We start from the raw sequence: 26,472 nt of genomic DNA, 5'->3' as shown, positions 1-26,472 counted from the left end.
TCCAAAACTCTAGGCCCAGGTTCTAACATCAATTTTCTTTTATATTGCATTTATTATTTTTCTGGAAGTACCTGAAAATAAAATCATATATATATATTTCCTAAAATAGGGTTAGAGTTGTTGTTTTTAAAGAATGTTTTATACCTCCCAACACCAGTCAAGTAAGAGCCATGCTTCCCCCATGATTCATGGTTAATAGCATACTTTCTTTAGACAGCTTTGTTTATCCTACAATAACATACAAAATATGCCCCAACTGGCTTTATATTTAGCCAATTTTATGTTGGCATTTCTTTAACAGCACATAGAGGGAGGGATACAGAGGGAGTCAATAAAGAAGAATGTGAAAATGTGTCCTTCTATAAAAACCAAGCCTTAAGTAGCAGTTGGACTTTGGCACATGTGTGTCCTATTATTGCTTTCTGTCATAATCAGTCTTCTGGCAGAGCAATAACATCAAGGTGTTGTTTATACACTATAAAAATGGCATTGTAAAGATTAGCTGGAAGGTGAGGATTGTTTTGAGGACTTTTTTTTTCCTTTTCCTTTCTGTTCTTGACACAAAGAAATACTGCACATGAAAATTGCTTTCCTCAATACTTTCAATGACTCTTTAATGGAAAAACTGTTACCTGCAGAGAAATGGTATGGCCCATGGCCTAAAGGGACTAAGAAGAAAAAGACTTTGCCTGAATCCACAGTTCTGTCACAAATATGTTTTGTGACCAAAGTTCACGTCACCTCTGTGTGCCTCTTACCTCAACCAACATTTGATGCAACTGAGAGTTCAGGCACTGAGAGCCTGAACAACATTACTAAGTCCCTGCACTACAAACAGTTAAAGGTAAGGAAAGTATCTACATTATGGGATTTCTATTTTGACCTGTTTTTACCTAAGTGACAGCAACATAAGACCATCAAGTAGTGTCATCAAAGTCACCAGTTTAAATTTCCTAAACTGGAAATTAGTTCAGTGTCTCTGAGTAAGTTCAGTCCCTTGTGTATACAAGGTATATAGGAGGGATAGATAGGATCTCCCAGAGCTGTGATGGAGAGAGAAACTCAGGGAAGCATGTACTATAGTACTCTAATAGCAACCACATAAGTACCCACAACTAATAATGAAGCTTTATCTTAAAAGCACATATGAAATAAATTGTGCATGGAGATGGGAGGAGGACATCTAGAATGGTTCTGGATAAATAAGGCAAATGAGTTGAGCTTCAGGCCTCCACTGATAGTAACGACCATCTCCTAGCTCACATGTGACACGTATGTTAGATACTTAAATTTGACACATAATATGGACATGAATGCAAACTCAACTGACTTGTCCAAGACAACAGAGAAAGTATATGGCACAAGAGGATCTAAACTCTGTTGATTCACCACATGATGTAGAATATTAGAAAGGAAGGTTCCCACTTTGCCACCACCATCTACCTCTAGCAAAAATGAGTTGTGCTTCAATTAATGACTCATATGGTTTTATTGGCTGATGATAAGATTGTAATAAAGAAGGTAGTTAAGATGCTAGTATTACAGCAATGAAGTATGGTGGATAACATCTGTACTGGGTCTGGCTGAGATGGCGTTAATTCTCCCCACAGCAGCCCTCATGGTGCTGTGCTGTGTCTTGGTAGCTAGCAAACTGTTGATAACACACCAGTGTTTTGGCTACTACTGAGCAGTGCCAGCACACCTCAAGGCTGTCTCTCCAACATTTCTTTTCCCCTCCAGCAGCAGGCTGGGGGTGGGCAAGATCTTGGGAGGGGACACAGCTAGGACAGCTGACCCAAACTGACCAAAGGGATATGCCGTACCATATGACGTCTGCTCAGCAGTAAGAAACTGAGAGATAGGGGGAGGAACAGGGCGGGGGCATTCGTTGGTTTTTTTTTTTTTTACAATGTTTGTCTTCCGGAGTAAGGGGTACGCATACTGAAGCCCTACTTCCCAGGAAGTGGCCGGACATCGCCTGCTGATGGGAAGTAGAGAATAATCTTTGCTTTTTGCTTTGCTTCCGCGCGCGGCTTTTTGCTTTAGCTACGTTAAACTGCCTTTATCTCGACCCACGAGTTTGGGGTTGTTTTTTTTTCCATCTTCCTTTCTCCCCTCCCTGCCTTACTGAAGAGGGGAGTGATAGAGTGGCTCTGGTGGGCACCTGGCCCCCAGCCAGGGTCAACCCACCACAGTCCTTTTTGGCGCCCAACGTGGGGCTCGACAACGGCAGTTTAGTATTAAGGGTGCTACAGCTATAGTAGTTATTAAGTTGCAAGCTCCTGTGCAGGTCACGGGGTTTGTTAGCTGCGCTGCTTATCTCTATTTTGCTAAACTTAGGAACATGCTGATATAAACAATGGCTGCTCTGTGCTTTGGCCTAGTGTTGACGATCTTACTGTGCTGGGGGAGCTAGGATGAAGGAACTTGGGAGCATGCTAGTACAAACAATGGTTATGTGCATGGCCCTGGCATCGATGTTATTGCTGTGCTGGGGGAGCTATCTTGTGGAGATGATGGGGGAATACATCTCTCTCTCTCTACCTGGGTTTGACGTGGATGGTTTCATTATGCAGGCTCCTAAGGTCCTTGTTCACCCTTATGTAAGCTCATTAATATTACTAATGAATACTGCTGGCATATTACGGGTGTTGTGGAGTTTGGTTTTGTCCTGGTTTAAGGGGAGACAACTTTTGAGTGAGGCAATACTGAAACGTGCCCTGAGGCAGCCGGTCCCCGGGTGGCAGGGTGTGTGGAAGGATTTGGGCAGGTTCCTAGGGCGATTATCACCTCCTATAGCCTGGGACTTCACACCTGAACAGGCAAGCAATCCCAGCAAACTGACGCGCCACCTGATAGAAGGGTGCCTTGCCTACCCCAATGAAAACCAACAGCTTCTAGCACTGTACTGGGGCCTGGCCTGGGCCTATCGAGCCACAGTGCAGTACTCTCAGAGGACTGTGGTTGAGGAAGGCACCCAAACTGCAGCTGAGGACACCGTGGCTGAGATAGGGACCCAAACAATAACAACTACAGTAATTGCCCCAGTAGTAAAAAAGAAACAGTGGACCAGGAGGTCAACAGGTCCATATCATCGATTAGTAAGGGAGGAGGAAGAAGAGGAGGAGAGGTTTGATCAGGAAGCTGGTCCTTCAGCAAAGAAGTGGGAAGAAGGAGTGAGAGAAATCAGACAAGAAGCAGAAACTACCCGGTCTCTGACCTCATCCGAACTTCGAGATATGCGGAAAGATTACAGCCGCCAGCCTGGTGAGCGGATTGCTGCCTGGCTGCTTCGATGTTGGGATAATGGGGCCGACAGTCAGCAACTGGAAGGCAGGGAAGCCCAACAGCTGGGATCCCTTGCTAGAAACCGAGGAATTGAGAGGGGAATTGGAAAAGAGACAGCAACTTGCAGTCTCTGGAGACGGCTGCTCTCAAGTGTGAGGGCAAGATACCCATTCAAGGAAGATCTTGTGAACTCCCCAGGAAAGTGGACCACCGCAGATGAAGGGATCCAGTACCTGAGAGAACTAGCGGTGTTAGAAGTCATCTATAGTGATCTAGATGATGAGGAGGTTTCCAAAGATCCGGAGGATGTCCTGTGCACACGGGCCATGTGGAGGAAGGTGATTCAAAGTGCCCCAGCATCATATTCTAACAGCTTGGCAGCAATGTATTTCCCAGATATGGACACACCAACTGTGGAGAAGGTGTCTGCTTGGCTTCGGAACTTTGAAGAAAACCTCTGTACCTCCTCCTCCCTACGGGCCAGCATGTTGGCTGTCAGAGGTACCCCAAGAAATCAGTCATCTGCTCCGGTCAGAGGGAAAGGGAGCCCCAGGCATATGCTGTGTGGTACACTCTGGTTTTTCCCGCATGACTAAGGGGAGGACATGAGGAAGTGGGACGGTGAACCCACCTTTAAGTTGGAAGCCCATGTTCGTGAACTAAGAAGGAAGACAGCTGTTAAGAAGGGGACACCCAAGAAGGCCGTCAGCGTAGTTGCTACGGAGACACGAGAAGGCAAACAGCGATCTCCCGGATGTAAAACTAAAATCACCTCCCTTGATCCTGGTGAGGGGACTTCTGGTCTGTCACCGCGAGGGTCAGACAGTGAATACTCTGACCAGGAACAGGAATAGAGGGTCCCTGCCTTCGGCCAGGAGGAGGAAAGGGATGACCGGGTATACTGGACTGTGTGGATTTGATGGCCTGGCACATCAGACCCACAGAAGTACAAGGCTTTGGTAGACACTGGTGCGCAGTGTACACTGATACCATCAGGGTATAGGGGCACAGAACCCATCCGGATCTCTGGAGTGACAGGGGGATGCCAAGAACTGTCCGTATTGGAGGCTGAGGTGAGCTTAACAGGGGACAAGTGGGAGAAGCACCCCATTGTGACCGGCCCAGAGGCCCCTTGTATCCTTGGCATAGATTACCTCAGGAGAGGGTACTTCAAGGACCCAAAGGGGTACCGATGGGCTTTTGGTGTAGCCACTGTGAACGCAGAGAAGATCAAACAGTTATCTACCCTGTCTGGTCTCTCAGAAGATCCCTTTGTTGTGGGACTGCTGCAAGTTGAAGAACAACAGGTGCCAATTGCTATTGAGCCCTCTCTAGCGAGTAACCTGGAAAAAGAACTATTTTGAATGGGGCCTTGAGCAACAACAAGCCTTTGAGCATATCAAACAGGAAATAGCTCGTGCAGCAGCTCTTGGGCCTGTCCGGACAGGACCAGCTGTACAAAATGTACTCTACACTGCAGCTGGGGAGCATGGCCTCACCTGGAGCCTCTGGCAGAAAACAGCAGGAGAAACCCGAGGTCGACCATTAGGGTTTTGGAGCCAGGGGTATCGAGGATCAGAAGCCCACTACACCCCAACTGAAAAAGAGATCCTAGCAGCATATGAAGGGATTCGAGCTGCTTCAGAAGTTGTTGGTACAGAAGCGTCTCTCCTCTTGGCACCGCGATTGCCTGTGCTACACTGGATGTTTGAAAGAAACATCCCCTCTACACATCACGCAACCAGCACTACATGGAGTAAGTGGGTAGCACTAATCACGCAGCGAGCTCGACTGGGGAAACCCAACCACCCAGGAATCCTGGAAGAGATTATGGACTGGCCAGAAGGTAGAGATTTTGGAGCACTGCCTGAGGAGGTAGCTCGTGCCCAAGAGGCACCACCGTATAATGAGTTACCAGAAGACGAAAGGCGTTATGCTCTGTTTACTGATGGATCCTGTCGTGTTGTAGGAAACCATCAGAAGTGGAAAGCTGCTGTATGGAGTCCCACACGACAAGTCATTGAGGCCACTGAAGGAGAAGGTGAGTCAAGTCAGTTCGCAGAAGTGAAAGCCATTCAGCTAGCCCTAAAGATTGCTGAACGAGAAAAGTGGCCAGTACTCTATCTCTATACTGACTCCTGGATGGTGGCTAATGCCCTATGGGGGTGGCTATAGCAGTGGAAGAAGACCAATTGGCAGCGCAGGGGCAAACCCATCTGGGCTGCTGCATTGTGGCAGGACATCGCTGCCTGGGTAGAAAACATGGCTGTGAAGGTACGTCATGTAGATGCTCACATACCCAAAAGCCGTGCCATTGAAGAACATCAAAACAATGAACAGGTAGACAAGGCTGCCAAAATTGAAGTAGCTCAAGTGGACCAGGACTGGGAGCATAAGGGTGAGCTATTTGTAGCTCGATGGGCCCATGAAACATCAGGACATCTAGGGAGAGATGCAACATACAGATGGGCTCGTGATCGAGGGCTGGACCTGACCATGGAGGCCATCACACAAGTCACTCATGAATGTGAAATATGTGCTGCAATCAAGCGAGCGACACGAGTAAAATCTCCCTGGAACAGAGGGCAGTGGCTGGGTTTTCGATATGGCGAGGCCTGGCAGATTGACTATATTGGGCCACTGCCACGAACACGCCAAGGCAAGCGCTACATACTCACCATGGTGGAAGCAACTACTGGCTGGCTAGAGACATTTCCTGTAAACCATGCCACTGCCCGAAAGACCATCCTAGGCCTTGAAAGGCAAATTTTATGGCGACATGGTACCCCAGAAAGGATTGAATCAGACAGTGGGACTCATTTTCGAAATAACCTCATAAGCTCCTGGGCAAAGAAACACGGCATTGAGTGGGTGTATCACATCCCCTACCACCCACAAGCCTCTGGGAAGATCGAGAGATATAATGGACTGTTAAAGACTATGTTGAGGGCATTGGGCAATGGGGCATGGAAGCACTGGGATACAAATTTAGCAGAAGCCACTTGGCTGATTAATACCAGAGGATCTGCTAACCGTCCTGGTCCTGCCCAAACAAAACCCCTGCATACTGTGGGAGGAGACAAGGTCCCTGTAGTACACATGGGAAAGTGGCTGGGGAAGGCGGTGTGGATTGCTCCTCCCATGGGAAAAGGCAAACCCATTCCTGGGATTGTCTTTGCTCAAGGACCTGGGTGTACTTGGTGGGTAATGCGGAAGGATGGAGAGACCCGGTGTGTGCCTCAGGGAGATTTAACCTTGGGGTAAAATAATCTGTAATGTGAGTTGTACGTTCTAGGAAGTAATGTAGAAGGAATGACCCAAACCAACGAAGAGCAAGTTTCGCAAGGAGCCAGACGAGTGCAACAACAGCCCAAAGCAAGCAGGTGTTGGGTGCCCAACAACTGAACATACTGCTACTCCTGTCCTGAACACCCATCCTGACGGATTGGGCCCAAGTCATAGCCGGTTCATGAACATCTGGAGGAGCAGAGGAAGCTCATGGAATGGGAGAGTAACATCTATCTGTTAAAGGACTGGAGATAGTAGTTAATAAGAAGTAAACACAATGAAACGGTTATAAAATATACATATATGTATTAAAGTGTGTGGGGCGTGAGCACGACACAAATGGTATGGAATAAGGGGTGGAGATTGTATTGGGTCTGGCTGAGATGGCGTTAATTCTCCCCACAGCAGCCCTCATGGTGCTGTGCTGTGTCTTGGTAGCTAGCAAACTGTTGATAACACACCAGTGTTTTGGCTACTACTGAGCAGTGCCAGCACACCTCAAGGCTGTCTCTCCAACATTTCTTTTCCCCTCCAGCAGCAGGCTGGGGGTGGGCAAGATCTTGGGAGGGGACACAGCTAGGACAGCTGACCCAAACTGACCAAAGGGATATGCCATACCATATGACGTCTGCTCAGCAGTAAGAAACTGAGAGATAGGGGGAGGAACAGGGCGGGGGCATTCGTTGGTTTTTTTTTTTTACAATGTTTGTCTTCCGGAGTAAGGGGTACGCATACTGAAGCCCTACTTCCCAGGAAGTGGCCGGACATCGCCTGCTGATGGGAAGTAGAGAATAATCTTTGCTTTTTGCTTTGCTTCCGCGCGCGGCTTTTTGCTTTAGCTACGTTAAACTGCCTTTATCTCGACCCACGAGTTTGGGGTTGGTTTTTTTTTTCCATCTTCCTTTCTCCCCTCCCTGCCTTACTGAAGAGGGGAGTGATAGAGTGGCTCTGGTGGGCACCTGGCCCCCAGCCAGGGTCAACGAACCACAACATCATTAAAATTCAAGGAAGATTGTTTTGTAGCGATTCAAAATGCAAAATTTAAATGGCATAATAATTTATTTTATTAGGCTGCTTGTGCAAGTAGATGCTTATTGTTGAAAAAATATAATACCTGATTGCACAACATCATCCATGATCACAGGGAGAAGAAGATCATTACACATGAGCATGGAAGAGACATTTACTCTGGGCTTAATACAGCTGACCACAGATTAGTTCTATAATGCCACTTGAGATAACTTAGGGAGTTCAGAACATCTTTGCAGAGCTCACAGATATGATGCAGAAACTACAGGAAGTCTTCACCCTCCTGGTGTGACAGCTGGAGGGCAACCAGGATACAGACACAAAATAAAATGAAATTAAATGCCTATGAGTCAAGCCCCTCATTTCTTCTCCAGCATTTCACACATAGTCACTCTTGCCTCTGTCATCAAGAAGACTTCTTGAGGTGAAGAGATGAAGCTCATTTCAAACCTATCATTAAAGGCTTTAAATTGACAGGTTGAAGAGTCTGAGCTATGTCTTCCAGAACACTTTATCAAAATCCAGAGCTGTGTGGAAGAAATAGAGTTGGAAACTCGCAATTTTGAATTTCTAAACATTGAGTACCACTTTACCAGCTCTCCTCAACATTTTCAATCCTCTGTTGTCAATTTTCTGTGTCCCAGCTGGCTCCTGAAGAGTATCAGGGAGTGGGAATGTATTTAAAACCTTAGTTGCTTTCCTGGGAGAAGAAATTAGGGATACCTTTTAATAATCTCATGGGAAAAGATGTTTTATTAATTATGCTATATTAATTATCATTATTGCATTACTTTGTGCCGAACATATCAGATGATTCGTAACACATGGTGCCAAGACACTGGTTTCAAACTCTGGGTGCTTCCCCTGTCTCCAAAAATCCCTAAGCTGCAGACTGCTGAGAGCTGGGAAGATGTACCAGTCAAGCAACCACTCAGCGCTTGTTCTGTTTCTTATATTCTCTCCCAAAACATCTGTTACTGATCACTGTCAGATGCAGGATACTGGGTAAAATGAGTTTTGGTCTGGCCTAATGATTATGTCCTTGTGTAATAAATAAATATTTCCATGATACCAAGTACATTCACATGAGCAGTCTATTCCTATCACATTCTTCTGATCAGGTTGGGAAGGAGGGTGGATCCAGGGGAAAGCCATGGGCTGGAAGAAGTCTCAAGAGATTATTTGGTTAGGTCCAATTATTTCTAAACGATTCATGGCAGCTATTTGTCTAACCAGTTCGTAACAACCTTCAGCAATGGAGGCCCACAGTCTCCCTGGTGTTCATTGTCCTAACAGCTGGAAATATTTTCCTCATCTCCCAGCTATATCTCCTTTCCTACAATTTAAGACCAGACTGACTCTCCTATCCCCAGTAGACATGGAAAAATGGCTTATTCTTGTCTTTTTTCCAACTGCTTTTTTCATGTTTAAAGGTTCTCATAGTTCGTTCTTGTCATTTCCTCTCTGAACTAACATCCTCGTGTGCATTAATCTTTTCTGATAGGTCATGGTTTCTACCTCAGGCCATTCCTATAGCTCTTTTCTTGATTTTCTCCTGTTGGTCCACTCTTCATTCGAAGTCTAAGTCTCCAAAATGGTGACAGTACCATGACTGAAGATTTATGCCATTTGAAAGTTGCAGGGGAAGATACCGTTGTTTGTATGTTTGAGTATCATGCTTGCTTTTTTTGAGTAGGTCTGATTGTGCCACTAATTTCTGTGGGACTCTTTCCTTCAGCAAAATCAACTCATGCTAATATTTTCAGAGGAGAGATCCCAAATAAACAATGACCAGATCAAAGAAATAGACTCTAAAACATTAAAGAGATGGTCAGACATAATTTATTTTATTAGCACTATCATCACAGGGCATCAGATTTCACTTCAAACTTCCATGTTGCAAAGGATGAGTTATGTTTTGTAGCTTACACGCAGTGCAAGCAGCAAGCACCAAGAGACAGGGCAGCATTTTAATTAAAATTGATAAAGGCTCTCTGAAAATTAGTCTGGGGAAAACACATCTTGTAGAATACAGAGCTGCCAAGTTTTGGCTGGAGGCTGAAGCGGGGTTTGCAGGGACTGGAAAGACCCTGTACAGGGCCAATGGGAGACTGGGAGAAGAATCACACTGGAACAATCAGTTCTGTTGAATGAAAAAACACCCAAGGAAAGAAAACATCTTTAATTACCAAAATGCCATCATGTACAAACAAAAAGGCATTGAAGAGTTGGCCTTCTGTGTCATATCTAGAAAGTATAAACATCCTTAGCTCATTTTGCATACATTTGATGATAGAAGATAGCTTGGCTTACTGTCCCTTCTCTCTTCTGAATTATGGCCAGTGTGTTCTCTAGAGAAGGAATAATTCCCTATACAATATTAATGTGGCCTAAACTGTAACTTGTGTCTACCCACTCAGTGTCCTAATAATTGATGAGGTTTAAACCTAGTGGGGAAGAATAAGGTGGAGGCACGTACCTGCTACTGCAAATGCGAGTTTGGGATAGGGCTGGAATGGAAGGACGTTACGTGGGAAGGTCTCATGGCTATGGATTAACCTACTCAGCCCTGGACATGTCAACATAGTGTGGAGTTCTTTTCCAGCCCTGTGACTGTCTTGTCTCTTCTCACCCTCAATGTTAGCTGCCCTGAAGATATTTCTCTGTCGTAAATATCCTCTAAACTTATTTCAACTCTTACCAGTAGGAAAGGACATCTTTGTTATCTCCTGGATTCAGAAAGCTGAAGGACAGAAAGAAGTCTATAGATCTATGCAGTGCCACCTGCTGATGTTCATCAAAGCTGGTCCTATAGCTGTGGTATACATCAGGAGATGTGTAGGGGCTGGGGAGGGAAGCAAGGGGAGAGCTGCTTTGCCATCCCTGCTGCCTCCCCGGCTTCACTCATGTCAAACATCTCTTTGGCAGAAGCTCACAGTTGCTATGCAGGAGTGTAAGGCAGGAGATGTGTGCAGGAGGCAGAAGACTGGCAGGCCAGAAGCATCAGCTGTGCTATAAAAATTATGCTAATGTGCTAAAATTGAGTTTATTAGGAAATAACTTCTTCGTGTTATGGAGGACTGAGTTTCTTGGACTCTTTAGCTTTTTTGGTGTGTGTGCCTCTTTCTCCCACCCAGCTTCATCTTGACCTGGTTTCCCCAGCTTTCTCCCACAGACACCCAGAGCCAAGTGCAGAAGATGGGCTTTGTGTTAACAGCAGCCACCAGTTGGCAGGAATAAACTACCTGCCACATTAAAAGCCTGTCACCTCTGCTGTCTGCTTTACAGAAACTTTAAATCCCAGTAAAACGAAACACTAACAGCTGCCTGTTATTGCATATTGTGACCTGTATTATTCCATCTGTGCTGTAGGGAAGTTTACTGGGGAAAAAAAGGAAAAAAAAAAAAATCACACTTTCCCCCTTGCCAGAAGCAAGATGTGCATCTGGACAAGTTCTCTCAGTGAGCAAAAATTAGATATAAAACCATATTATGAGGAAATTGCATTTTATCTCATGTTTCCCATTCTGCATGAAAAATTATTTGTCCGAATGTACGGGTTCTTTAGTCTGTATGTGCCTGTGTGTTTGACTGCTTGACTTCAGACCAGTGCTGGTTTTGTGCAGAATTTGATTGCAGACAAAGACTCTGAATAAATAAATAAATAAATGAAAACACATTCACGCAGAAAAACTACACCATCACCAAGAGAAAAGCCTCTTTTGTCCTTGCATATGCAGTAGCTCTGCAGAGAATAGCCTGTTCTTTGTTTCCATCCAAAGAGACATTTTATTCGACACCCATGGAGCTGCACAAATGAGAGTCAGCAGGCTTCAAGCTGTCCTCTTGGAGAAAGAGTTGGCATCTCCCTCCCTGGCACATCTGGTGAGTTTGAATGGCATTCATTGGCATGGCTTTGCAAAATTAATTACATTCCAAAGTCTTGTCACAAACAATAAACCCTTATGCCAAACGCTGATCTTTTGCTTTCTGCCAGATGTAATGCATCTGCTTCTCTTTATCAGGTTTAATCCTATTTGGCATTGGCAATGCAGTAAACAATGCTGTGGAAGTTGGAAATGAAAAAAGTGGAAGAATGCGGGAAGGCACTGAACAGAAGTAGAGGCAGAGATGCCACGTGGTTAAGACACTTGGCCTGGAGCAGCTGGATAATGTGATGGCATGGGACTCAGCCATGGTGAGAAAGGCCTTTCCTCCTTAACCAGCTTGCATCAAGCAGCAGTGTAAGGATGGACCCACAGCAAACTGTCAGAAATCCTACTGAATGGGCTTGGCGTTGAGTGTCTTAGTTTCCATGCCTAGTTTTCTCAATGATTTCACTGTATAATCTGGTGCAGAGAGATACCTCTCAATGCTGTCCCACAAACCCAAGGAGGGCTCAGTCCAGAAGGAGAAATGAGGTGCAGGTAAGCTTCTGTCTCATTTTCCTTATTCTATGCTTATGGCTACCAAAACCTAAAGTGAAAACCAACTCAAACTCTTATTTTTCCCCATATCAGAACTTAATTGGAGCAATCTTTCAAATTCTTTGTTAAGCATAAGACAGAACTGAATGGGCTCAAAACCAAATTGAATCCCCCTGCCACTACCACCAGGCAGTGGTCTTGAAAAGATCTGTGATTCTGCCCTGTTGGAGGACTTGGTGTTGTTGTTGCTGTTACTCCCCTGCAGCCCACCAGGGCCGTGTGTTGCAGCTTCCCTCTCAGCCAGCCTCATGTACCTCATTATATAGAAATACCATGTCCTTCTGCTTCTGCGCTAAATATATTTTCAGCGGTGCACATGGCTGAAAGTCTGTGACCCCCTTTGGTCATTAAACTCCATCTCCTGCTGTCTTTACTTTTGTTCTGTTACAACTGGGATCTGAGCTCAACAGCTCAGTTTCTCTCAAATTCCTTAAATTAAGCAAGCAGTGGTATGGTTGGCGCTACTGGGAACACAAACATTGGCCGGACTGTGACAAAGGACCAGGAAAAAGTCACCTGAAGTCCCTTCATGGTGTGGTCTCTAGTGAGGCCTTTGTCATGTGGATTTTTCATTTTTAAATGTATTTTTTCAAGAGGAGTAATTTCTAACTAATTCAAGGTTAGCAATTTTTGACTGGTGTGAATTGGAGCTAAACCAAAACAGTTTCAGTCACAGATGAGCCGGAACTGAAGTAAAATTTACTAGTTCAATGGTCTTCCCTCCAGGTGTATTGAAATCAAACCTTTATGACTGAAAAAGCAGAAAGGAGAATGAATGAGGGAGCAGGAGAATGGATTTCAATTTGCCTGCTTAGTTTGTAATGTTTTCTCTATTTCAGTTCAAGGACATTAATAGCCTCAACTGCCTGATGTATTTAGAGCTCTTTCCCATCTGGGTCAAAACTTTCTGTAGAACTTTGTCCTGGTTTTGGCTGGGATAGAGTTAATTTTCTTCCTAGTAGCTGGTATAGTGCTGTGCTTTGGATCTAGTATGACAATAATGTTGATAACTGCTGATGTTTTAGTTGTTGCTAAGTAGAGCTTACCCTAAGTCAAGGACTTTTCGGCTTCTCACACCCTGCCAGCAAGAAGGCTGGAGTTGTGCAAAAAGCTGTGAGGGGGCACATTTTATATTATAAAAATATAATACCTGATTGCACAACAGTGTTATCATGGAACAATAGCACTTTTGGTGTGTATCTTGTTGGGGATTATTATACAACAAAATATTTATGCCCTGAGTTCCCAAAATGGAACACAATTATTCACATAATTAACTTGAGGAATATTGTTGCACTGGATCAGGACCTAAGCCCCTTTGGGTCGAATGTGAGTGTAAAATCAGAAAGGGTTTGTCATCTCTATGCTAGAGAATGCAGTGGTTTCCATAATAATTGGGCTCCCACTTAGTGGGAGTAGCGATAATTGGTTGCAAAGGGCTAGCATGGGAATCAAAATAAGCCGTGTTGAGAAGCAGGGAATCTTCATCTGACAGAATCACACTTAGAGTGAGCATTTTGATGCTATCTATCTTTAGTGTAACAATCAAGTGAATTATGCACCTGCACTACCAGACTGGTAACTTTTTAAGTGAGGTCAGCATTAAGTGCAGAGCAAACACCCACCCTGCAAGTGATCCTAAGAGGTAAACAGACTGGATGAAGTAGGCTGAATCCAAGCTGCTGAACAGCTTGCTTAGACATGCAGGGTCCTTCACTGTGAAAGGAAGATTCCTATTGAAATTGTTGACAGCTTTCAAGTATCTCTAGTGCCTCTCCACCTAGGGAGGGGACTTAACCTTTGCATTGCTGTGACACCTCGAGAAGAAAGGCTCTGAAACTGGAAGGAGATCGGAGCAGAGAGTAAGCCACTTAGGTCAGTAAAAATCGCTGAGTAGAAGAGAGGGAAAAATTGTGCTCTTTGGGGGAAAACAAAACAAAACAAAACAAAAAGAACTTGAGCATATGGCTCCAAATCTGAGTATGCACATATTCCTATCTCTGCACTAGCAAATGGTCTTATTAGCACCCAAGGATACTGCTGGTACACAGCACTTTTGCAGATCTGAGTCCAGTTTGTAATGTTATGATATGGCTTAGGCCAGAGTCCATGAGCCATCTGGATGAGCTAATAAAGCATGTCTTTTTCTTTTCTTTTTCTTTTTCTTTTTCTTTTTCTTTTTCTTTTTCTTTTTCTTTTTCTTTTTCTTTTTCTTTTTCTTTTTCTTTTTATTTTTCTTTTTCTTTTTCTTTTTCTTTTTCTTTTTCTTTTTCTTTTTCTTTTTCTTTTTCTTTTTTTTTTCTTTTTTCTTTTCCCTTTCCTTTTCCTTTTTCCTTTACAGAGATTTAAACTTTTCCATTTATTGTTTGCAATGTCTTCATTATTTGGTCCAGGGTAGAAAAAATGAACCTTTGTGATTTAAACTAACTATTCATTTTACTTTATATTTACCTGTGTCCATTCAGTCTTCCTCCAAGGAATAAACTCCCAGTGTTGCTCCTGGGATTTTTTTCCCTCTTTGATATGAAAAACTGATATTTTTGTATTGGCAGGTGTCATAGGTGAAAAAACTGCTTAAATTGTGAATATAGGTGATAGATAATTGGATGTGTGTGTATATATATATAAGCGGGGAGGGGGGCTATGTCCAAAGTTATCTTTTAAACTCACAGGCAGAAGACTGTTACTTGCTAGCAACACCTGGTACAGGCTAGTTGTAAATTTTACTAACACCTAGACTAAACAAAAGTGGCACTTCTTGAGTCATCCAGTATATAAGGAGACACGAGACAGATCCACCAGTTTGGAGGCTGATCATATGGTGTGCTTCTGCACACAGACTGTTTAGACTCGGAAAGCTGGGGACTGGGTGCCTGGGAAAGAAGAGGTGGTGCTAAAATAAAAAAAGGAAAAAAAGAAGTGTTCCTGAAAGGAAGAAATGGCCTCAGAAAGAAGATGGTGAAGATCCTGGAGGGAAGAAAGATCCAGGAACTGGGGGATGATCCTGCAGATCAGGGAGATGCATGTGGATGAATGCTGAGTGATGCCCAGGGACCTGGCTGGGGACACCTGAGATGTAACTGGTGGAACAGCATGGACCAGCATGGCTGTCTGCCTGACCTTGCTGGGCTAATGGCCACCTCCCTGTGGGGAAGGGCAGCTGAGACATGGTGATCTCAACGCCGTCAGAGGAGTGATCACGTGAGGGTGTGAGATAATCCATTCACGTCAAACTCACATGTCAGTGTTTCTTACATAAACCCTAGAGTCCAGATCCCTACAGGCTGTTGCTTGCTCCATCTTGCCCATGACAGGAGGGAGACCTTGATCCCAGCTCTGATTCCTTGGTGTCATGGGAAAACAGGTCCTACCAAAGCAGTGCATAACAACTGTGGGTTTTACAAAAAAGACACAGCTGTGGAATTAATGCGCTGGTGGGAAGAATGAAATGATCGTATAACAGGAGAAACATGATGTGCTAAATTAGTAATCATGGAGGTCAGGGCATGTGTAACACGGATGACTAAAGGGGGATTCAGGGCTCCTTTTTAATTACACTTCCATAATGTGGGGTTGTAAATATGCAGTGAAGGGACAGAAGAGGAGCAGTGACTCTGGTCAGTCCTCCTCCACAATCCTTAGGCCTATCCACATCCTAAATTTGCACAGCAATTGAATGCAACCTGAGTTCAGTTGATGTATCCTTCCCTAGATTTTACTATCAACAAACTGAGCCTCTGGTGATTTCTACGGTTGATGGTGATGTATGACAAAGTGACCATCACAAGACTTGTCACCTTGTCTGCAGATCATAGAATCATAGAATCATAGAATGGTTTGGGTTGGAAGGGACCTCAAAGATCATCTAGTTCCAACACCCCTGCTACGGGCAGGGACACCCTCCACCAGACCACGTTGCCCAAAGCCTCATCCAACCTGGCCTTAGACACTTCCAGGGATGGGGCCTCCACAACCTCTCTGGGCAACCTGTTCCAGTACCTCACCACCCTCACAGTAAAGATTTCTTTCTAACATCTAATCTAAATCGACCCTCCTTCATCTTAAGGCCATTACCCCTTGTCCTATCACTACATGCCCTTGTAAACAGTCCCACTCCAGCGTTCTTGTAGGCCCCCTTTCAGGTACTGGAAGGCCGCTATAAGGTCTCCCCAGAGCCTTCTTTTCTCCAGGCTGAACAACCCCAACTCTCTCAGCCTGTCCTCATAGGAGAGGTGCTCCAGCCCTCTGATCAGCTTCGTGGCCCTCCTCTGGACTCTCTCCAACAGCTCCATGTCTCTCCTGTACTGGGGCCCCCAGAGCTGGACGCAGTACTCCAGGTGGGGTCTCACGAGAGCCGAGTAGAGGGGCAGGATCACCTCCCTTGACCTGCTGGTCACACCTCTTTTGATGCAGCCCAGGATACGGTCATGTTGAGCTTTGTCATATTTCTATACCATATACCATATGACATCGTGGTCAGCATATAAACTGGGGGAAGTTAGCTGGGGGGCAGTGACCGCGGCTCAGGAACTCACTGGGCATCGGTCAGCGAGTGGTGAGAAATTGTGCTGTACGTCACTTGTTTTGTATATTCTTTTATTACTATTTTTTTCCTTTTCTGTCATATTAAACTGTTTTTATCATCTCAACCTATGAGTTTTACTTTTTTTGATTCTCTCCTCCATCCCACCGGGGGGGGGTGGAGGAGAGAGCGAATGGCTGTGTGGTTGTTTTAGCTGCCAGCCAGGTTAAATCACAACAGTCCTTTTGGCACCCAATATGGGGCACGAAGGGTTTGAGATAACGACAGATCTGACCAGACTGTGTTAAAACAAATTTGTTATAAGCATCCATTGTATTAGTTTAATAGTCACTGGTCACAGTGTTGTATTATTTGTTCTCAGGGTTGTATTATGTAATGCCCAGCTTGCTGTATATATTCCCTGTGGTGCTGTTTATCATCTCTGCAAGATGGATCAAGGTTACTGTTTTGTTGTACTGTGTAACACTGGCTTATGATATGATAAAATTACTGTTTGTGAGAATAATCTGGTATTTGTACTCAGCATTGCTGTCATCTCCATACTTTGGGAGCCATCTCATGGAAACTATTAAAGGAAAATGCCAAGTTAAGAGATAGCAGGAATTGGAAAGCCAGGATCCAAGAAGCAGCTAGCGAGAAGTTTCCAGAAGCTGCAAGAAACAGTTTGGTTTATTCTAAAAGTGTCTTAAAAGGGACATGAGAGTGGCTTTAACTTTTCAAAGGTTAGTTTTGGACGATAGCTAAAAGTTTGTTAGTGATTATTGCAAATTAGCTTCTTTCTTTGCTCATTGTACACAATTCACTATCACTTGAATCCCCTATTCCTTTGACAGTTTATGTTTGGTTTGGTGTGGTGTATGATAGGCACGGACTCTGTAGGGTGCAAGTACAGAATCCACTTTATTACAGAATTTTCTGATTATATAGTATTTCTTGTTAAAAGGGGAGGCTCTTTTATTCCCCAATCATCACTCGATTCATGTTCCCCGCAAGATCTGTTATTCTGTTTTTCTCTTGCACCTGGCGGGCGCCTGGCTGTCCGTTCTCAGCTCCTTATCTCCTGCATTCGGCCAGTCACATGTTATTTACGAGCTACTGAAGAATGCAAGGCCTGTTCTGTGCATATCTTTTCTTTGAACCGCTGTTTTTCGCTGCTTTAGCGCATGGGTCGAAATCGCACATTTCCCACGCCGTCTTTATTCGCTAAAGCGTTGTTCTCCACATCTCCCCCTTTTTTGTTTATGACAACCCCGTTGAGCAACAGTGTGTCCATAACACGTGCCTCTATCTTCTGCACTCGTCAGATAGCTGACCATAGAATCCGTAAAAAAAACCCACCAAGAACAAGAAAAACAACACAGTGCCTATGCCAATAAAAACCCACATTCAAAAATTTAAACCCCTAAACCAAGTTTTTGGATTTAGCCATGATAGGTCATTTTTTAATGTGTCGAATACACTTTGACTCATTAGTTCCTGTAATTTTTTAATTTGGTCCCTCAATTGATCATGTAAAGATTGAATATTATGTTGAAGAGATAAATCAAATGTCCTTGTAAATGTTGTTGTACTATTTTATAAATCGCTAAAAGTTATACAACTCCTAAAGTCTGGTGAAGACAGGGTAATACAAAAAGATCCATTACATGATAGAATAGTAGCATTGGAGGTTAGAGCAAAAGATAAGGATGGGTTGTGCAGACCATGATTTCTGCTTCAGACAAAAGCATTACATTAGCCTTAGTTGCGTTCTCCGTCATTAGTACTTGATATAATTGTCGCTTAAAAAAGGGAAGGCCCATCTGCCAAATATTTGAATGGGCTGGGGAAAAAGATAAATCTGATGTGTTAAAACTATCATTATAATACATCTGCAATTCTATAAGCCACCATATCTTAATTGTGAGGTTGATCAACCCCAGATGCAACATCATCTTGGTGTTTCTTATCGTCCTGTTCATCTTCAGTATGCGTTTTCACTTGTGCTGGCTTTACATACCTTGCAGGGATCCAATAGGGACCTGAGGGAAGAGAAACACAAGCATATCCCCGTCCCCAGGTAAGCAAGGGGACCGGTCCTTCCCATTGACCAGATTCCAAATTTTTATAAAACACCTGAGGCTTCACGGTAGAGGATTCCTCAGTTCTAAAATGTCTATCTACTGCGGAACTATATTGCTTAGATCCAGATAGATTAAGAAAATTTAAAACATAAGTAGCTTTGTCTAATATTTCCTGTGGTGTTGTCCCTACTGGATTCCCCCTTTTTTGTTTATCAATAATATATTTCAGAGAACGGTGGGCACGTTCTATTATTGCTTGACCAGTAGGGGAACGCGGAATTCCAGTAATATATTCAACTCCCCAATCCTGTAAGAATAACAGAAAACGTCGAGAAACATCTGAGGCCCACTCCTCGCAGTTTGCGTGACGCCATACAACTGCAGCCTTACCTGTTTTGCCAGAACCATCGATAAACACAGTATGAGCATTTTGTAGAGGAACAGAACTCAACAAAGACCGTGGTTGGAGAGGTAAACAGTGTAGAGAACCTAATAAACAATGGCGTGGCAAAGAATACAAAACAACATTAGTATAATCAGCCAATGCAGCCTGAAAAGTCAAGCTATTACACAATACAACATGAAATTCTTCTTTGGTTAATGGTAGATGAAGGAAGCCCTTTCTAGCCGCTCACCTTTCAAAGGCCACTGATCTACCCATACTAGCTTATCTGATAACCAAGTCAGTTTGAGTCGCGGCTGAACGTCAGTGGCCCGTGTTAAAAATGTGTCGTTATTGTCATGTTCCGTTGTTGCAAGAAATCACGACCCCATAAAGTACATGGCACAATTAAAACATATGGTTTTAAAACCGCTTGTTTGTTGTCAGGACCTTCCACAGTCAAGGAATGCATACTCTGCCAAGGTATTTGTGTCCCTCCAATTCCAGTAACAGCAGCAAATGCCTGTACTAATGGCCATTCCTGTGGCCAGTCCGATCGTTGAATAACAGAAACATCCGCTCCGGTGTCCACTAAGCCAGTGAACACCCGACTGTTTATTCTACAAGTCAACATCGGTTGTCCCATGGTAATCTTCTGTGTCCAAAAAATGCAAGGCAGACCTGTACTACCAAACCCAGAGGACCCCCTTTCGCCAACATGGGCGGAACTTTCAGTTTGAATTTTGTGTGTCGGGCAGCAAAAGCAATTGTGCAATTCGCTCTCCAATAGGTATAGTACAAGGTGGCGTAGGGGTCCAAACCATAATTCTTATTTCCCCAGTATAATCGGAATCTATGACCCCAGGCAAAACAAAGAAACCTGCTCTGGAAGTGGAGGAACGACCAAGCAATAAGGCACATAGACCCTTGGGCAAAGGTCCATACACTCCTGTAGGCACTAGATGTACTGACTGATCTCAAATTACTGTGGATTGACTGGTGGCCAGGTCCAACCCGGCGCTGCCTGCTGTGGCTGGTCTGAGAGACTCGACTGTAGTGAGTTGCCAGCGTTCATCTCGCTTATTTGTGCCGGCCGTGTCAAGGACTGTGCTGGCGGGGGCGGGGGCTGGGTCCTGTTGTGTAGTCTCGGGGCACTGGACCTCGCGCCCCTCCTCCCGTTTCCCGAGGTATTCTCAGGGAGCGGATTGCCTTGTTTGTCAAACTTAGAACAACATTGATTACCCCAATGGTATCCCTTTTGACAACGAGGGCATAATCGAGCAAGTTGTCTTCCCTGCCCTCCTTGTCCTCGTCCTCCTCTTCTCGCTTTTGGACAATCTTTATTCACATGCCCTTCCTGACCACAGGAGAAACATTTAGTAACAGCTCGTGCAACTGCCAACTGTTGAGCTAAGGCAGCAGCTAGCATATCTGCCTTATGTTGCTCAGAGCCCACGTTTTGGCATGCTCTAATAAGATCATTCAAAGTTTTTGCGTGATTACGAATAGGATCAATGGCTCGCCTGCAGTCCGTGTTTGCATTCTCAATAGTGAGCTGAAACAATAACAATCCTGCTGCTTCAGAAGAGTCTATCTGTCTCTGTAGAGCAGTTTGTAAATGATCCCAAAATTGTATGTACGGCTCCTGAGGTCCCTCACGAATGGAAGCAAAGGACGACTCCCGCATACCGAAATCCGGTCGGAGTGCCCTCAAGGCTAACCCTGTGGCTTGGGCAAGAACATTCCGCGATAGTCCAGCCTGTGCTATCCCGATAGCATAATGCCCTTCTCCCATTAATTCGTCAAGATCAATAGCAGTTCCTGCCGTTAAATTGTCCATCACCTGAACTTGCACCAGCTCACGGTATTCCGAAAACCACACACAGTACTGTGCTGCAGACAACACAAGACGTAGGATGGATTTCCAATCTAAGGGTGTCAGTACGTAAGATTCTCCTATAACCTGTAACAAGTTCATTGTGAATGATGCCTGCAAACCATACTCCTTTATCGATTTGCAGACCTCCTTTATTACATCATATGGTAAATGAGCATATTCAGGGGGTCTGCTCGGTTGATACAACACAGGCATGGCTTGAAGAAGCGATATGTCCCCTCTTTTTAGTGCCTCTGTCCGGCACTCGTCAAGTAGTCCACCCAAGATTTTAGACTGAACAGTTCCTTGTAATGGGTAACTTGGGGAGGGGGGGCGGGGGTGCAGAAGGGGGCGGGCACGTGCCGAGTGGGGGGGTGGGGGGGTGGGCATCAGGGATAGCCGTGAGAGAGTCTTTTGTCTCTGTTGTTGCAAAATCTCTTCTGCCGTGGGGGCAGAAGCAGCCTTCGCTTTTACAGGAGTAAGCGGGGGATATAAATCCGGCTCTTGTTCGGGGTCAACAGGACCTGGATCAAAAGGATCCCCAGGGTCTGCTCTGCCCTCCGACAGCGGAGGTTCAGTCACCACCTCAGCATAGTCTGACTCCAACTCAGGATCCATTAATTCAAACGAACGAGATTCTTTTTTCATATTTGTCTCAGCGGGTGGTAATACGGAGTTATTCACTTTCTGCAATGCCTGTTCGGCAGGTAGCAGAGTCCTGAGAGCAGTATAAACCATACGCCAAGTAATCAATATATCATTGGGGAGCTCCAACTGCAAAAGCTGCTTAGCTTGCAGCTCCTCCCCAACCTTCTGCCATTGAGTGAGATCATATGAGCCTTTAACAGGGAACCACAGACAATAGTCCCGAATCCATACAAGCAACCTCACCAAATGCAGCGGAGCGACCTTAAAACCTTGCTCTCGTAAAATACGTTGTAAAATCTCTGTATGCAACTTCTGTTCTTGAGTTGCTGACTGTCCCATAAGGAAAAAAATGACAGTCTAAAAAACTTCCCCGCGGCTGCTCACCTGTGTCGTCCAGCGACTGGTGATGAATATGAGCGCTCGATGCAGTGCAGTTTCCTCCGTCCAGCTACGCAGGGGTACACCACCGGTAATTATCGGCACTGCTTTTCCTTCTTCTGTTTTCCAAGTCCTTCTTCTATTTTTCTGGTCCTTCTTCTATTTTTCAGGTCCCTGTTCTATTTTTCAGGTCCTTGTTCTATTTTTCAAGTCCCGATTTGGGCACCATTTGTGGTGTATGATAGGCACGGACTCTGTAGGGTGCAAGTACAGAATCCACTTTATTACAGAATTTTCTGATTATATAGTATTTCTTGTTAAAAGGGGAGGCTCTTTTATTCCCCAATCATCACTCGATTCATGTTCCCCGCAAGATCTGTTATTCTGTTTTTCTCTTGCACCTGGCGGGCGCCTGGCTGTCCGTTCTCAGCTCCTTATCTCCTGCATTCGGCCAGTCACATGTTATTTACGAGCTACTGAAGAATGCAAGGCCTGTTTTGTGCATATCTTTTCTTTGAACCGCTGTTTTTCGCTGCTTTAGCGCATGGGTCGAAATCGCACATTTCCCACGCCGTCTTTATTAGCTAAAGTGTTGTTCTCCACAGTTTGGAGTTAGAGAGTTGGTGGTCTTCAAGCCCCAGTCTAAGACTCCAAAGATCTGATCGCTGCTATCATCTCTGTGAGTCAGCAGGGACAGGTCACTTCATTGCCATGCATTATAACTTCCCTGTCTGAAACATGTAAATTATAATAATGGCATCATCAGTAGATTGCTCTGAGATCTACAAGTGAAAACTGCTATATGACAGTGGCACTATATGCAACAGCTTTGCTGGTAAAACCTGTAGCAATCATGGTCCTGACCTATGAGGGTTACCCAACCCATGGGTGTGTAAAGATTGTGACTGTGGGGTTCTCGAGATTCTGCAATAAATACACAAGGACACAGAGTCTGGGTTTCTGAGAATTTCTTTATTACAAATTACTACAAACCTACTATTATTAAAACCAAATATATATATAAAATTTGTGTGTGTCTGTATATATGTATATTATACTATGGGCCACTTCAAAATTATCACTAGGAAAGCAAATATATATATTACAAGGGTAAAGTAAATATATTACAAGTTCTTACAGAATCCCAACTAGTGAACCAAATATATACTTATGAACCTTTACTTGTGTGTATGTGCCTATAAATATATTATTACCGGTACAACATGCACCAAACCACTCCCAGAATTTGGGCTAATCAACAACAGAAAAGTCTCACTTCAAAGATGACCTGCATCATGGAGTCTGGAGTCAGCCAGGTGTCCCCATCAAGGGTCTGGTCTATCTGGGAGATCTCATGCAGGGAAGCTCTTGCAGAGAAGCTCATTTTGGGTAGGTAGCAAGTTACTTTTTATACCTTTTTGGCGTAGATACACATGCAAGTGTAGGACATCAGTTGCTAGAATAGTTGTTGCTGAGTCCCGTTTTCCTAGAAGGTCAGTTTGTTATTCATTTCTTTGTCCTGTACCTATCAAGGTTTCTTTGTCCTGCCAACTACTCCAGCATCAATGAGTTTTCTGCTGAGCTTAGCAGGGATGTTTCGGGCTCCTGGCTAAGGAGATATCTTTCTTTGTTGGTATGTCTACCTGCTGGCCTTTATAGGGGCTCCATCAACACCTTTCTGAGTCTGTCATGCACAGTGAAAACCACTTAGATATCTTTCCTGTTAGGAGAGCGCTTTCTGGGCCTACCACTCTTTCCACTGATTTTTGTGGGTTTTGGATATGACCTTGCAAAACCTTCTAATGGCTACAGGGCTTTTTGAAAGCCCAGCTCCTTACTTCAGAGCTCTGTGGTAACTCCGTGTTCAGGGATGATGCACAAAAATAAAATTTTAGGGTGGTTTATGTTCCCTCTCTCACTGGCCTTCCACGAGGAAAGAGCAAGCATGAGTTTCTGGAGGGAAGGATAGACTTTTAAGTCTATATTCATACTATATCTACAATAGTGAGCTCATGGACTATCACCAGAACTGATAAAGGCTATGGTAATATGCAGAATAATAATAAAGACTACAACTTCAAAGGGAAATCCTACCCATCTTAATTCCTGCTTCTACTAATGTTATTAAACAGACAGATGAGGAAGTTGCAACCCACTTTCTGACTTTTTTATTTGATTTGTGTTAATATTTGCATGCAATTGCCATAATCAATTTGCACACATACAGTAACTCACAGTGGGTCATCCTAGAACGTCAGGGTCAGTTCAGAGCCACAGACACCCAGACATGAGATCTGCTTCCAATGAGAGAAAGTGAAACATCTTTTGCATAATCTGAGGAGTCATAGTCCCAGTTCTTCACATTCTGAATTTTTTCTAACACAGTCTGTTCCTATTATACTTTTTTAAATAATTGCATCTGTACCCAACTGAACTGTGGCCTTTTCCTCTACATTGTCTTCTCTGTCATTGTCCAGGGCCAGATAATTAAGAAAATCCACACAAGTTAATTACAAATAGCTAATATATTCTGTCAGTGGCTTTCTTCTCTCTGTTATTCCGTTCATGGGCTCTGTTTACTCTCTGATTGTCCTTATATATCCACCGCATGTCTAGAAGGTCTTGTCCTGGATAGCCTGTTGTACTTGTCAGTTTTACAAGTTAATGAAGAAAATAATAAATAGTTTTTCTCTTCCTTTTTTCCAGTTTTGTTGCCTTCCACATTTATCAAAGATATCCTACTTTTGCATTAGACAGAAAGAGTTCTGAAGCATTCTTTATTTGTACCAAATTTGTCCCCTTTCCTTCGTTTTAGTTTTGATTCAAAATCCCTTGAAGAGCAAGAGAAGACAACTAAATCTCACTGAAATCAGTAGATATTCATACTCTGTAAATTGCAGATTGCAGTAACCTGTATAACTCAGCATATCAGTAGTTGATTTTCCTGTTGTCACCTTCAGACCTTTATATTTCACTTGGCATTGTTAGCTATACAATTTTGTTCAATAACCAAATACCTTTAGGAGTTGCATGGCATAGCACTTATGAGGTTTAAAGATTTCCTCTTCCACTGCAGAAAAGTTAATTGCACTGGGGCTGTGCTTTGCCAGCACCAATTAACAAAGCAGCTGAAACTACAGCTTAACATTCTGGTCACATGCATGTAGTCTGATTTGTTGACACCTCCTCAAGTACCTGCCCTCCCATATCCCTTATTCCTTTCTGAGGCTATGTAGAGATTGTTACAATAGTTTGCAAACACCAGAGTTTTGTTTTACTGCTACGAAGTAAAAGCATGGCAAGTAGAAGGAGATTTTAGAGTTTCTATACATGTTTACAATTGAAGAAGCTCCACCTAGTTCAATTATACTTGAGCAGCATAAGAACCCAACCCCAATTCCTCAGCTTGCATAAACCTGCAGATGGGTGTCGCGTAAAAGGGTACAAGTCTGATGTGTGGCTGAGGGAGGCCCTCCTGTTGAGTCATGAGGTTCAGAAAGGACTCCCTTGCTTTCTAAACTCCTTCTCAGAGAGGAGCCTAGGTGCAGCTAGGTCCAGTCTTAGTCCCAGACTTGGTCAATGGTTTATGTCTAAAGGATTATGTATGTAGCCACTTATCAGAGTCAACATTTGCCTGTCAGAGTCCCACTAAGGACTTTCACTGAAACAGTTTCACAAAGTTGAAAAGAAAAATAGGTAATTTATTGAGGTGACAGATATAAAAGTTCGGAATTGCCGTTGGTAAATGCACTTACTGCAACAATTTTGAGCTCAAGTTAATAGTGCTTGGGGAGGAGAGAGGTCCAGGCCCGTCGACCCGTCCAGATAGTTGGAGTTCTCGTCCTCAAAAAAGAGGATTCTAAATGCCAGATTTATCCTTTTGGCGAGGTGGGACTAAGTCAGGTATTGTGTGCTGATTGGCCCTTAACAAGGCTTGTTGTGCAGTTGATCGGGGCTGGTGGGGGGAAGTGGTGGAGAACAAAGGCGTTCAGTGTAGAGGAGCGGTAGTCTGTTTGGTTTTACCAAAGTAATGTCAAGCTGTGAAGGCTCCCCCTCACCCCAGGCGTCACTTAGTTGATTAAGGAGTAGACCCATGAGGCGCCGCATCTTGTTAAGATGAACAAATTGCTCATCTCCTGCCCCTGTTCAGGTCCAGTGCTTATCAGGGCAAGATAAGCAAGTTGCTCAATCCCTGCTCTCGCCCAAGCTGGACTCCCCCAGGGCCCCTTCTGCTGGCTCATAATGGCCCTGTATTCGGCACCAACAAGCCTGGACAAGTCCGGCATCCCACAATGGGTATCAATTATTCTGCCTTGCAGAAAACAAACCAAGCTTTTGGCATTTGCATCTGTATAATTAAAAGAAGCTTTTTAAAAAATCAGACACTTTCTTATTATTTTAATATCCGATCATCAGTTTCTAAACAAGAGGCTAAAGGAAGTGGCAGGAAGAAGAATGGAAGAGTGTTGGGATCTCTTACACTTGATAGT

General features: G+C 44.1%; 2 protein-coding genes across 2 annotated transcripts in view; one reads left to right on the top strand and one right to left on the bottom strand.

Moving 5' to 3' along the window:
- LOC142599193 (uncharacterized) overlaps positions 1-7,440 on the top strand; it is a 31,932-nt gene extending 24,492 nt beyond the window's left edge. Inside the window, exon 2 of the mRNA XM_075739093.1 lies at positions 6,832-7,440. The gene's annotated coding sequence lies outside the window, so the exon portion shown is untranslated. The remainder of the gene's footprint in view (positions 1-6,831) is intronic.
- Positions 1-26,472, bottom strand: part of LOC142599342 (uncharacterized) — a 739,733-nt gene that overhangs the window by 585,402 nt on the left and 127,859 nt on the right.

Source organism: Balearica regulorum, chromosome W, assembly GCF_011004875.1.
Source record: "Balearica regulorum gibbericeps isolate bBalReg1 chromosome W, bBalReg1.pri, whole genome shotgun sequence".
Lineage (NCBI taxonomy): Eukaryota > Metazoa > Chordata > Aves > Gruiformes > Gruidae > Balearica > Balearica regulorum.
This window is presented reverse-complemented; position numbering and strand designations above follow the sequence as displayed.